This window comes from Pristiophorus japonicus, chromosome 15 (assembly GCF_044704955.1).
Source record: "Pristiophorus japonicus isolate sPriJap1 chromosome 15, sPriJap1.hap1, whole genome shotgun sequence".
Lineage (NCBI taxonomy): Eukaryota > Metazoa > Chordata > Chondrichthyes > Pristiophoridae > Pristiophorus > Pristiophorus japonicus.
In genome coordinates this window covers 112001647-112014580 of record NC_091991.1, presented here as the reverse complement: position 1 = coordinate 112014580, position 12934 = coordinate 112001647, and the positions used below count along the sequence as shown (strand labels likewise).

General features: G+C 46.1%; 1 protein-coding gene across 5 annotated transcripts in view; it reads left to right on the top strand.

The window, feature by feature from the left end:
- The window catches only part of eef2k (eukaryotic elongation factor 2 kinase), a 99697-nt gene that overhangs the window by 11856 nt on the left and 74907 nt on the right, over positions 1 to 12934 (top strand). For 3 of the 5 annotated variants that reach the window (XM_070900796.1, XM_070900797.1, XM_070900790.1), the window contains exon 1: positions 9267 to 9558. The gene's annotated coding sequence lies outside the window, so the exon portion shown is untranslated. Of the gene's footprint in view, positions 1 to 1657; positions 1741 to 9266; positions 9632 to 12934 lie in introns of those variants that run through there. The other 2 variants (XM_070900791.1, XM_070900792.1) reach the window with 2 other exon arrangements.

Below are 12934 nucleotides of genomic sequence, written 5' to 3'. Positions count from 1 at the left end.
GCCCCTGCCCCGCCCGACCTCGGCCCGCCCCTGCCCCGCCCGACCTTGGCCCACCCCTGCCCCGCCCGACCTCGGCCTGCCCCGGCCCGACTTCGCTCGGCCTGGCCTCCCTCCCACCCACCTCGGCTGCCCGACCCCACCTACCTCGGGCCAGACAAGGAACTCCTCCACGGCGGCAGGCCCCGCCCGATCAAGTCCTCTTCGGTGGGGCCCGCGCGAACAACTCCATGGCGGCGAGGCCCCACCCGAACACTCGAACAATTCATCGACTTGCCCCCCCCCCCCCCGCCCTTCCCCCCTTTCTGACATTCCAAAATCCGGAAATACCCAAACCTGGGCTCGGGTCTTTCCGGATTCATGACATCAGAAAGACGTTTCAAAATCCGGCAAAACGCAAAATCCGGAACGGCCTCGGTCCCGAGCGTTACGGATTCGGGGCGCTGCACCTCTATAGTGAACAGTGAGGAGGATAGTGTTAGACTTCAGGAAGACATAGACAGGCTAGTGGAATGGGCGGATGAAGTTTAATGCAGAAAAGTGTGAACTGATGCATTTTGGTAGAAAGAATGAGGAGAGGACATATAAACTAAATGATACAATCCTAAAGGGGGTGCACGAACAGAGAGACCTGGGGGTATGTGTACATAAATCGTTAAAGGTGGCAGAGCAGGTTGTGAAAGTAGTTAAAAAGATTGTGAAAGCAGGATTCTGGGCTTCATAAATAGAGGTATAGCGTATAGAAGTGTGGAAATTATGATGAACCTTTATAAAACATTGGTTCGGCTCCAAAGTAGTATTGTATCCAATTCTGGTCACCGCACTTTAGGAAGGATGTGAAAGCCTTAGAGAGGGTGCAGAAAAGATTTATGAGAATGATTCCAGGGATGAGGGACTTCAGTTACGTGGATAGACTGGAGAAGCTGGAGTTATTCTCCTTGGAGCAGAGAAGTTTGAGAGGAGATTTGATCGAGGTGTTCAAAATCATGAGGGGTCTGGACAGAGTAGATCGAGAGAAACTGTTCCCATTGGTGGAAGGGTCGAGAACCAGATGACACAGATTTAAGGTGATTGGTGGAATAACCAAAGGCGACGGGAGAATTTTTTTTTCGCAGCGAGTGGTTAAGATCTGGAATGCCCTGCCTGAAAAGGTGGTGGAGGCAGACTTCTTATTACTAGGGGGATCCTTACTACTAGGGGGATCAAGGGGTATGGCGAGAAAGCAGGAAGGGGGTACTGAAGTTGCATGTTCAGCCATGAACTCATTGAATGGCGGTGCAGGCTAGAAGGGCTGAATGGTCTGCTCCTGCACCTATTTTTCTATGTTTCTAATACTATCTATTAAAAGGGAATAGGATAAGTATCGGAAGGAAAAATATTTGTAGGGCTATGGGGAAAAGGGTGGGGGAATGGGACCGGCTGAGAGTTGGCACGAGCTCGATGGCCCAATTGGTCGCCTTCTGTGCTGTAGCCATTTCTATGATTCTAGTCAAAGGGCTAAATATGATTACAGCGTACAGGAAGGAATGGAGTTTCATTTTGTGTATTGTAGCTATTTTCCAAGTTGAGTTACGAACACCTATAATAAGTGAAGTACACCTCTGTCCACAGAATATTGGCGACAACACTGAACAATGGGCATTGTACTCTTGTATTTCAGGAGCCTATTCCCGCTTCAGGAGCAGGGAGCACTGATTTGTGGGGATGCCGTCAGACTTGCTTCCACTTCCCAAGTAGCTCATGGTGAGTTCTGGCCATCGTGGGCTGTGTGCTGAAGGCTCTTTGGGATCTGTGCACTCACTGCTGCTGAGTTTTACCCAACTCTGATCCAATAACAATGACGTTGGCTCGTTTGGAGCAGAAACACTGGCAGAGTGTTTGGGCCGAATGGTCTCGGCACAGGGGCGAAAGTGCTGTAAATTTTGATGAATTCTATGAATTGATTTGTTGAATTTGGCCGTAGCCACAGTTTAAAACTGGTAGCATTGAGAGCTGCATATGCCGCCAGTTTTTGGTTTACACCTTTAATTTGATTCATGAAGCAAGTCAGTTTAAGCATTTCTATTTATTTTCTGGGTGGCAGATTAATAACTACTGCATTTTTAATTACATTAATGTTTGACGTTTGAAATATATCCTTCAAGAGATCACAGATTACGGCCTGGCATATTATGTGAACACTGTGACATTTGAATTGCTTGCCTCATGCTGTAGCTTTCACCCTTATGCTGAGACCATGAAGAACAGTAAATGCAGCTAAATAAATGGATATTTCCAAACTGAAAACTCACCGTATGTGTTAACAGTTGCCAAGCACAGGAAGTTACCGAGATTTTACAAAGCAGGGATTTTTGACTTTGAATATGGTACGATTTAGTCTGACAAAGCTTTTTCCTTGTAAATAAAACATAATGGCAGTCATGGAATGGGGACATATTTGCTGATTTTTCTTAAGGGAAGGGGTTATATACAACAACAACAACTTCCATTTATATAGCGCCTTTAATGTAGTAAAACGTCCCAAGGTGCTTCATTTAGCAAACCAAATTGGACACCAAGCTACATAGTTATTAGGACAGGTTAGTCAAAGAGGTAGATTTTAAGGAGAGTTTTAAAGGAGGAGAGAGAAGTAGAGAGGTTTAGGGCCTTGGCAGCTGAAGGCATGGCCGCCAGTGGTGGAGTGATTAAATTGGGAATGCGCAAGAAGCTGGAATTGGAGGAGTGCAGAGATCTCGGAGGGTTTTAGGGCTGAAGGAGGTTACAGAGATAGGGGCGGGGCGCGGCAAGGGCACGGAGGGATTTGAAAAAAATGGATGAGAAATTTTAAATTGAGTTTTTAATACTGAAATAGTAAGGCCATAGTAAAGACAGTCAGTTTAAGTGAGCATTACCTTTAGAAATGTATTTCTTCATAAAGTCCAAAGCCGCACAGCCAAGTCCCGATACCAGTACACATTATCACAAACCACAATCCTATCTGGGAGAATTTGCAGTGTATTGACAGGATTTAAAAAAATAAAGACTTGAAAGATAGACCTTAATTTGTATAGCGCCTTCCACGACGTCCCAAAGTGCTTTGCAGTCAAAGAAGTATTTCAGAAGTGTAGTCACTGTTGTAATGTAGGAAATGTGGCAGTCAATTTGCACACAGCAAGCTCCCAGACACAGCAATGTGATAATTGTTATATATGTATACTTGTATTTACTCTGTACAGCTACCAGAGGGCTCATCCCCTTGAGTCCCAAGGGATCCCATAATCCCTTGGGAGCACAGGTATTTAAAGAGGCATCACAGGTTGGAGAGGCACTCTGGAGACCTGCAATAAAAGACTACGGTCACACTTTACTTTGAGCTCACAGTGACTCTCTCCATACACAACAACTGGCGACGAGATACAGATAGTGAACCCAAAGATGCAGAGAACAGTGGGCATCCTGGAGAAATTCTCGGAGGGAGATGATTTGGAAACTTTTGTGGAGCGACTCGACCAATACTTCGTGGCCAACGAGCTAGATGGGGAAGCGAGCGCTGCCACACAAAGGGTGATCATCGTTTCCATTCATGCCGATACAAAGTACGTTTGCAAGGGCTGTGGAACAATGGGACACCTCCAACGAGTGTGCAGGCAAGCTGCAAAGCCTGTTAAACTTGTAAACCACCATGTTGCAGAGGAGGACAGATCCACGTAGGATCACGATGAACCAGAGCCTCAGATCGAGAAGGCACAGGTACATGGGGTGCACACATTCACCACACATTGTCCCCCGATAATGCTGAATGTTGAACTTAATGGAGTCACGTTGTCAAGGGAGCTGGACACGGGCGCGAGCCAGTCCATCATGGGCAAAAAGACTTTTGAAAGGTTGTGGTGCAACAAGGCCTCAAGGCCAGTCTTAACTCCAGTTCGCACAAAACTAAGAACTTACACGAAAGAACTGATTCCTGTAATCGGCAGTGCTACCGTAAAGGTCTCCTACGATGGAGTGGTGCACAAGCTACCATTATGGATGGTACCGGGCGATGGTCCCACGCTGCTCGGCAGGAGCTGACTGGAAAAGATACGCTGGAACTGGGATGACGTCCGAGCGATATCGCCCGCTGACAACACTTCATGTGCCCAGGTCTTAAACAAATTTCCTTCGCTGTTTGAACCAGGCATCATGAAATTCCAAGGAGCAAAAGTGCAGATCCATCTAATTTCGGAGGCGCGACCCATCCATCACAAGGCGAGAGCAGTACCGTACATGATGAGAGAAAGGGTAGAGATCGAGCTAGACTGGCTGCAACAAGAGGGCATCATTTCACCGATCAAGTTCAACGAGTGGGCCAGTCCTATCATCCCAGTCCTCAAGGGAGATGGCACCGTCAGAATCTGTGGCGATTACAAAGTAACTATCAATCGTTTCTCCCTGCAGGACCAATACCCACTACCAAAGGCCGACGACCTCTTTGCAACGCTGGTGGGAGGAAAGACGTTCACGAAGCTGGATCTGACTTCAGCCTACATGACGCAGGAACTGGAGGAATCATTGAAGGCCTCACCTGCATCAACACGCACAAAGGTATTTTTGTTTATAACAGATGCCTGTTTGGAATCCGATCGGCGGCGGCGATATTCCAGAGAAATATGGAAAGCTTACTGAAGTCGGTCCGCACACCGTGGTCTTCCAGGACGACATCTTGGTCACAGGTCGGAACACAGTCGAGCATCTGCAGAACCTGGAGGAGGTTCTTAGTCGACTCAACTGCATGGAACTCCGGTTAAAATGCTCGAAGTGCGTTTTCCTGGCACCTGAAGTGGAGTTTCTGGGAAGGAGGATTGCGGCGGACGGCATCAGGCCCACCAACGCGAAGACGGAGGCAATCGAGAACGCACCGAGGCCACAGAACGTGATGAAGCTGCGGTCATTTCTGGGACTTCTGAACTACTTTGGTAACTTCCTACCGGGTCTCAGCACACTGTTAGAACCACTGCATGTCTTACTACGAAAAGGGGATGAATGGGTTTGGGGCAAAAGCCAAGAAAATGCCATTGTAAAAGCGAGAAAATTGTTATGCTCAAACAAATTGCTTGTGTTGTATGATCCACGTAAGCGTTTGGTACTAGCATGTGATGCGTCGTCATATGGCATCGGGTGTGTATTGCAACAAGCTAATGATTTCGGGAAACTGTAAGTGTTTGCTTATGCATCCAGGAGTCTGTCTAAGGCTGAGAGAGCCCACAGCATGATTGCGAAAGAAGCGTTAGCATGTGTCTATAGGGTAAAGAAAATGCATCAATACCTGTTTGGGCCAAAATTTTAATTGGAAACTGACCATAAGTCACTTGTATCCCTGATCTCCGAGAGTAAAGGGATAAATACCAACGCATCAGCTGGCATCCAGAGATGGGTGCTCACATTGTCCGCATACAACTACTCCATCCGCCACAGGCCAGGCACAGAAAACTGTGCCGATATTCTCAGTAGGCTGCTATTGCCCACCACGGGGGTGGAAATGGCGCAGCCCGCAGATCTAGCCATGGTTATGGAAGCATTTGAGAGTGAGCAATCACCCGTCACTGCCCGGCAGATCAAAACCTGGACAAGCCAGGATCCCTTATTATCTCTAGTCAAAAACTGTGTGGTTCACGGGAGCTGGTCCAGTGTCCCAGTGGAAATGCAGGAAGAGATAAAGCCGTTCCAGCAGCGCAATGATGAAATGTCTATACAGGCAGACTGCCTTCTGTGGGACAATCGAGTAGTGGTCCCCAAGAAGGGCAGAGACACCTTCATCAGTGACCTCCACAGTACCCACCCAGGCATCGTAATGATGAAAGCGATAGCCAGATCTAACGTGTGGTGGCCCAGTATCGATGTGGACTTAAAGAGTCCTGCGTACACAGATATAATACATGCACGCAATAAAGCAATGTACCCAGGGAGGCGCCGCTAAGTTTCTGATCTTGGCCCTCCAAACCGTGGTCTTGGGTACATGTCGACTATACAGGCCCGTTCTTGGGTAAAATGTTCCTTGTGGTTGTAGATGCGTACTCCAAGTGGATTGAATGTGAGATAATGTCGGCTAGCACGTCCGCTGCCACTACTGAAAGCCTGCGGGCCATGTTTGCCACACACGGCCTACCTGATGTCCTGGTGAGCGACAGTTTTACCAGTGCTGAGTTCAAAGAATTCATGACCCGTAACGGGATCAAACATGTCACATCTGCCCCGTTTAAACCAACGTCCAATGGTCAGGCAGAGAGAGCAGTGCAAACCATCAAGCAAGCCTTGAAGAGGGTAACTGAAGGCTCACTGCAGACTCGCCTATCCCGAGTCCTGCTTAGCTACCGCACGAGACCCCACTCACTTGCTGGGATCCCATCTGCTGAACTGCTCATGAAAAGAGCACTTAAGCCAAGGCTCTCGTTAGTTCACCCTGATCTACATGAACAGGTAGAGAGCAGGTGGCTTCAACAAAATGCATACCATGACAGCGCAAATGTGTCACACGAGATTGAAATCAATGATCCTGTATTTGTATTAAATTATGGACAAGGTCCCAAGTGGCTTCCCGGCACTGTCGTGGCCAAAGCGGGGAGCAGGGTGTTTCGGGTCAAACTTTCAAATGGACTCATTCACCAGAAGCACTTGGACCAAATCAAACTCAGATTCACGGACTATCCTGAGCAACCCACCTTGGACCCTACCTTTTTTGATCCCCCAACATGCACACCAGTGGCAACTGGCATCACTGTTGACCACGAAGGAGAACCCATCATCCACAGCAGCCCAGCAGGACCCAACACACCAGGCAGCCCAGCAAGGCCAGCTGCATATATAGCAACACTCCCCCCGCCCCCCCCCCCCTCCCTCAAAGTCAACAGTGTAACTATTTACAATGTGAGTCGATCTGGGGCCCTTCTTGGCCCTGGTTGATCGTCTTGGAGTGAAAGCTGGTGTTGTTGAATCATTTGTTGGGCATAGCAGCCCAGCGAAGGCCCAACAAATGATTCAACAACACCAGCTTTCACTCCACGACGATCAACCAGGGCAAAAAGGGCCCCAGATCGACTCACATTGTAAATAGTTACACTGTTGACTTTGGGTGGGGGGGTGGGGGGAGTGTTGTTATATATGTGGACTTGTATTTACTCTGTACAGCCACCAGAGGGCTCATTCCCTGGAGTCCCAAGGGAGCACAGGTATTTAAGGAGGCTTCACAGGTTGGAGAGGCACTCTGGAGACCTGCAATAAAAGACTACGGTCACACTTTACTTTGAGCTCAGAGCGTTCAGTCTGACTCTTTCTCTATACACAACAATAATGACCCGATAATTTGTTTTCGTGAAGTTGGTTAAGGGATAAATATTGGCCAGCATACCGGGGAGAAGTCCCCTCCCTGCTCCTCTTCGAAATTCAATGGGATATGTTACATCCACCTGATAGGGGAGACTTTGGTTTAACATCTCATCCGAAAGACAGATTACAACAGTGGCTACGCTTCAAAAGTGCTTCCATTTGGCAGCAAAGCACTTTGGGACATCATGAGGCTGTGAAAAGCACCACATAAATGCAAGTCTTTTAACAAAAGAGGAAGCCCTGAAGGGGATCTGTTTTATTGACACTCAATCTATCATCATAAGGTAACCCCCTCATCTCCGGAATCAGCCTAGTGAATCGTCTCTGCACCCCCTCCAAAACGAGTATATCCTTCCTTAAGTAAGGTGACCAAAACTGCACGTAGTACTCCAGGTGCGGCCTCACCAATACCCTGTACAGTTGCAGCAGGACCTCCCTGCTTTTGTACTCCATTCCTCTCGCAATGAAGGCCAACATTCCATTCGCCTTCCTGATTACCTGCTGCACCTGCAAACTAACTTTTTGGGATTCATGCACAAGGACCCCCAGGTCCCTCTGCACCACAGCATGTTGTAATTTCTCCCCATTCAAATAATATTCCCTTTTACTGTTTTTTTTCCAAGGTGGATGACCTCACATTTTCCGACATTGTATTCCATCTGCCAAACCTTAGCCCATTCGCTTAACCTATCTAAATCTCTTTGCAGCCTCTCTGTGTCCTGTACACAACCCGCTTTCCCACTAATCTTTATGTCATCTGCAAATATTGTTACACTACGCTCTGTCCCCTCTTCCAGGTCATCTATGTATATTGTAAACAGTTGTGGTCCCAGCACCGATCCCTGTGGCAGACCACTAACCACCGATTTCCAATCTGAAAAGGACCCATTTATCCCGACTCTCTGCTTTCTGTTAGCTAGCCAATTCTCTATTGCTAATACATTTCCTCTGACTCCGCGTACCTTTATCTTCTGCAGTAACCTTTTGTGTGGCACCTTATCGAATGCCTTTTGGAAATCTAAATACACCACATCCATCGGTACACCTCTATCCACCATGCTCGTTATATCCTCAAAGAATTCCAGTAAATTAGTTAAACATGATTTCCCCTTCATGAATCCATGCTATGTCTGCTTCATTGCACTATTCCTATCTAGATGTCCCACTATTTCTTTCTTAATGATAGCTTCAAGCATTTTTCCCACTACAGATGTTAAACTAACTGGCCTATAGTTACCTGCCTTTTGTCTGCCCCCTTTTTTAAACAGAGGCGTTACATTAGCTGCTTTCCAATCCGATGGTACCTCCCCAGAGTCCAGAGAATTTTGGTAGATTATAATGAATGCATCTGCTATAACTTCTGCCATCTCTTTTAATAACCTTGGATGCATTTCATCAGGACCAGGGGACTTGTCTACCTTGAGATCCATTCGCCTGTCCAGCACTACCCCCCTAGTGATAGTGATTGTCTCAAGGTCCTCCCTTCCCACATTCCCGTGACCAGCAATTTTTGGCATGGTTTTTGTGTCTTCCACTGTGAAGACCGAAGCAAAATAATTGTTTAAGGTCTCAGCCATTTCCACATTTCCCATTATTAAATCCCCCTTCTCATCTTCTAAGGGACCAACATTTACTTTAGTCACTCTTTTTCATTTTATATATCGGTTAAAGCTTTTACTATCTGTTTTTATGTTTTGCGCAAGTTTACTTTCGTAATGTGTTTAGCCAAGCCTTTTTTTTGAGGAGTCTTATTTAAGTCATGATATGATTTGCAAGCCCAGTGCAGTTTACATGGTTGTGTGGCGTTAAACAAAGTGTAGGTGAGATTGAAAACGCCTTTTTAATGAAGAGAAAGTTCCTATAACTTGCTACTGAACAGTATATGTGACACGGGGTGGCAATGAGCATTGCTGAACCTTCTCGCACAGGTTTCTGATTTAAATGCAGCCCAAGTACGCTTGAGGTTGTTTGTGCTGTTCCCTTGATGTCCCTGCAGGGCCGGGCGCACGTTGGATGTGCGGGAGGGGGATGAATGTGCTGCTCTAAGTGTTCTGTCCTTTCCGGAGCGGTGTGTACGTGCAGTCGAGTGTTAGCGCTGTGGAGTACATTTGTCCGAGCCGAGTCCTCCTCCTGGGCGGGGCAGCGGCCGTGTGTGGGAGGGGACAAGCTGGATGTCTGTTCCCCCCCCAACCCCAGCAGACCTTCACACTTGGCATTCAGGTACGTGGGATTTCATGCGCTTGCACAGCCTTTCCCTGCCTCCGCTGGTTGCTGTCAGATTCCAAGCCTTGCGGTAAGCAGCTGTGACCGCCAAATCCGCTGCCACGTTGGTGGCCGATTTTCTATCGATTTATGTCTCGCTGCAGAATCTCGGTCGATTGTAACTATCTTTAGGAGCTGTGCATTCGGTGCTTGCTTCAGCTTATATAATATGGACGCAATCCAGAGTAGTAAACAGTTTTGTCTCTGTACTATACCGCGCAAGGGGAACAGTACAAGCATATATAATATCTGCAACAGTTTCTTTGCACAGGTCCACAGTGCCACTCAAGTAGGGGTTTTACATTCAAAAATATGAAGCAGTGAAATATTGCAAACAACAAATTTTGGAATGACGTTTGAAGATTGCACCAGTGCTGCTTGCTATAAAATCAGGAACAGCACCCACCTCTTGTTTAATTGTTAAATATGGTATTACAAATATATTTGCATTTTGTGTTTATTTTGCGTTCCATTATTAGTAACTAGTTCGGCAGAATTATTTTCTTTGGAAAATAGAGGTCGAGAGACTTCTTCAAGAGCATGGAGCTGGGGAGGCTATGTGGATGTAAACAGATTATCTCATTCCAATTACTAGTGTAACACTGGAAGGTGTAAAGTACAAAACTGGTAACCTTGGAGTGCGGGCAACTGTGAGAACTCCCACCACTCCACAGAGCAGTAAAAAGACTTGCATTTATATAGCGCCTTTCATGATCTCAGGACAACCCAAAGCTCTTTTCGGCCAATGAAGTACTTTTGAAATGTAGTTACTGTTGCAATGTAAGAAATGCGGCAGCCAATTTGTACACAGCAAGCTCCCACAAACAGCAATGTGATAATGACCAAATAATCTGTTTTTGTTATGTTGATTGAGGGATAAATATTGGCCAGGACACCAGGGATAACTCCCCTGCTCTTAGAAACATAGAAATTAGGTGCAGGAGCAGGCCATTCGAACCTGCACTGCCATTCAATAAGATCATGGCTGATCATTCACCTCAGTACCCCTTTCCTGCTTTCTCTCCATACCCCTTGATCCCTTTTTGGTCAAAATGGTGCCCTGAGATCTTTTGCATTCACCTGAGAGAACAGACAGTGCCTCGGATTAACATCTCATCTGAAAGACGGCACCTCCGACAGTGCAGCGCTCCCTCAGCACTGCACTGGAGTGTCAGCCTGGATTTTTGTGCTCAAGTCTCTGGAGTGGGACTTGAACCCACAACTTCGGACTCAGGGACGAGCGTGCTGCCCACTGAGCCAGTTGTAATCTGGAAAATACTCCCAGAGTGTTGTTGCTGATTAACTCTGTTAAAAAGGAAGTTGCTGAATATCTGATTGAGAAAGGTTTGTCTGTTAGAAGGCTGAGTGGAGTAGTTGGAAAATAAATTAACACTAAAAGATATAAGTAGAGGTGAAATTGAAGAAGATAAAGTTACATATAATTACATAGATAAGATAGTGGAATTAAGAAGCAAGTGTTCAGTGGTGAAGGAAACACTAGCTTGCTGTTCGGTTTCTGTCACACTGCCAATATCCTGGAGGATTTTGAAGTCAACAGTGCAGGGCTACTTGATAAGCAAGACTTGATGCAAACAAAACCCCAGGGCACAAACGTATATATCCTAAGGTGCTGAGGGATATCAGAAAGAACTTAAGAAATAAATAACTTGTATTTCTATAGCAACTTTCACAGCCTCAGGAAATCCTAAACTACTTTGCAGCCCGTTCGAGAAATGCAGCAGCCAATTAGCATGCAGCAAGCTCCCACAAACTGCAACAGGATGAATAACCAGATAACCTGCTGTTGATGTTGGTTGAGGGATAAATATTGATCAAAACACCAGGAGAATTCCCCTGCTCTTCTTTGAAATAGTACCATGGGATCTTTTACATCCACCTGAGGGAGCAGACGGGTTAATGTCTCATCCGAAAGTCGGCACCTCCACAGCACTGCACTGATGTGTCAGATTAGATTATGTGCTGAAGTCCCTGGAGTGGGACTCGAACACATGACCTACTGACCGAGCTGAGAGTGCTACCCACTGAGCCAGGGCTGACACCTGCTCTTTTTGGAATAGCACCACAGAAACAAAGCATGGGGCACCGTCTAATCTCATGGAAGAATTGCTGGCTGCTAGCAATGCTGTGGAGTACTGGAAATGGGCAAACATAGTATCTGCAATAGCATAGTATGAGCAAATATAACCCAGGAAACAACAGGCCATTTGACTCACATCAATAATGGAATCGATTGTGTATGTAGGCATTCTGTTAATGACTCCACGAGGCAGGGATATGGCACTTGAACTGTAGTCCTTTTGCAGCTCCTAGAGTGAGGCCACCAAGAGGTGAGCTCCCTTTTATACTGGGTTACCTGCAGTGTACAGGTGATCCTTGGGTCTCCAGCAGCAGCACCCTCTAGTGTACAGGTAAGATATATACAGGGTGAAGATACATTCAGGTCGAGTGTTATAGTACATCTGTACATCATTGGCATGCATACATAACAGAATCTATTTTCAGAAGTTGGTTAGAGGACTAAGTGTCAGCCTTGGCTCAGTGGTAACATTCTTGTCTGAGTCAGAAGGTTGTGAGTTCAGGACTTGAGCACACAAACTATTCTGACGCTTTAGTTTAGTACTGTCTTTTGGATGATGTACAAGATGTGAAGAAGAGCAGGGGAGTTCTCCCAGTGTCCTACATTCCTGACCCATTTAACTGTGGTACAATTGCCTCTGGCTGCAGTTTCATTACACCATATGAACATAGGAACTAATTGCTAGATGACAAAAGATCAAGGCCCATCTAGTTGGCCTTCTGCCATAGTTACACGACATAATGGTAATGGAGTTGTTGACTAATCACAGCCCTATCAATTAGTCTACAACTGGCCCTCTAATTATTGAAACTTATAAACCCCACAAAAAACCCTTTATAGATATATTATGGATGAAACAATGTGTCTATTTCAAACTATTAAGCTTTTTAGTTCACGTTGTGGTATGGTTCAGTGGATAATGATGGAGATCGTCAGCCCTCTAAAGAAAGTGTTGATCCAAATGGCTAGGTCCAAATTGCTGTAGTGTATCATCGAAACTTGTAGGTTGGTGTCTAAAGATCAGCATTAGTAGTACGCTTTGTGTAAGTTAGCCTCTTTACAAATAGAAATCCAAGGAATGGATTTTAACAACACGATTGAAGCAGAAAGGAAACATATTGCAATGACTATGAGCTCTAAAGGATTTGCGCAAGTGTTTGTTCGACATTTCTTAACCGATAACATTGAGTTTTTAAAGGTAGGAAAGTGAGGTTTTTTTTGGTTTCCAAGGGTATG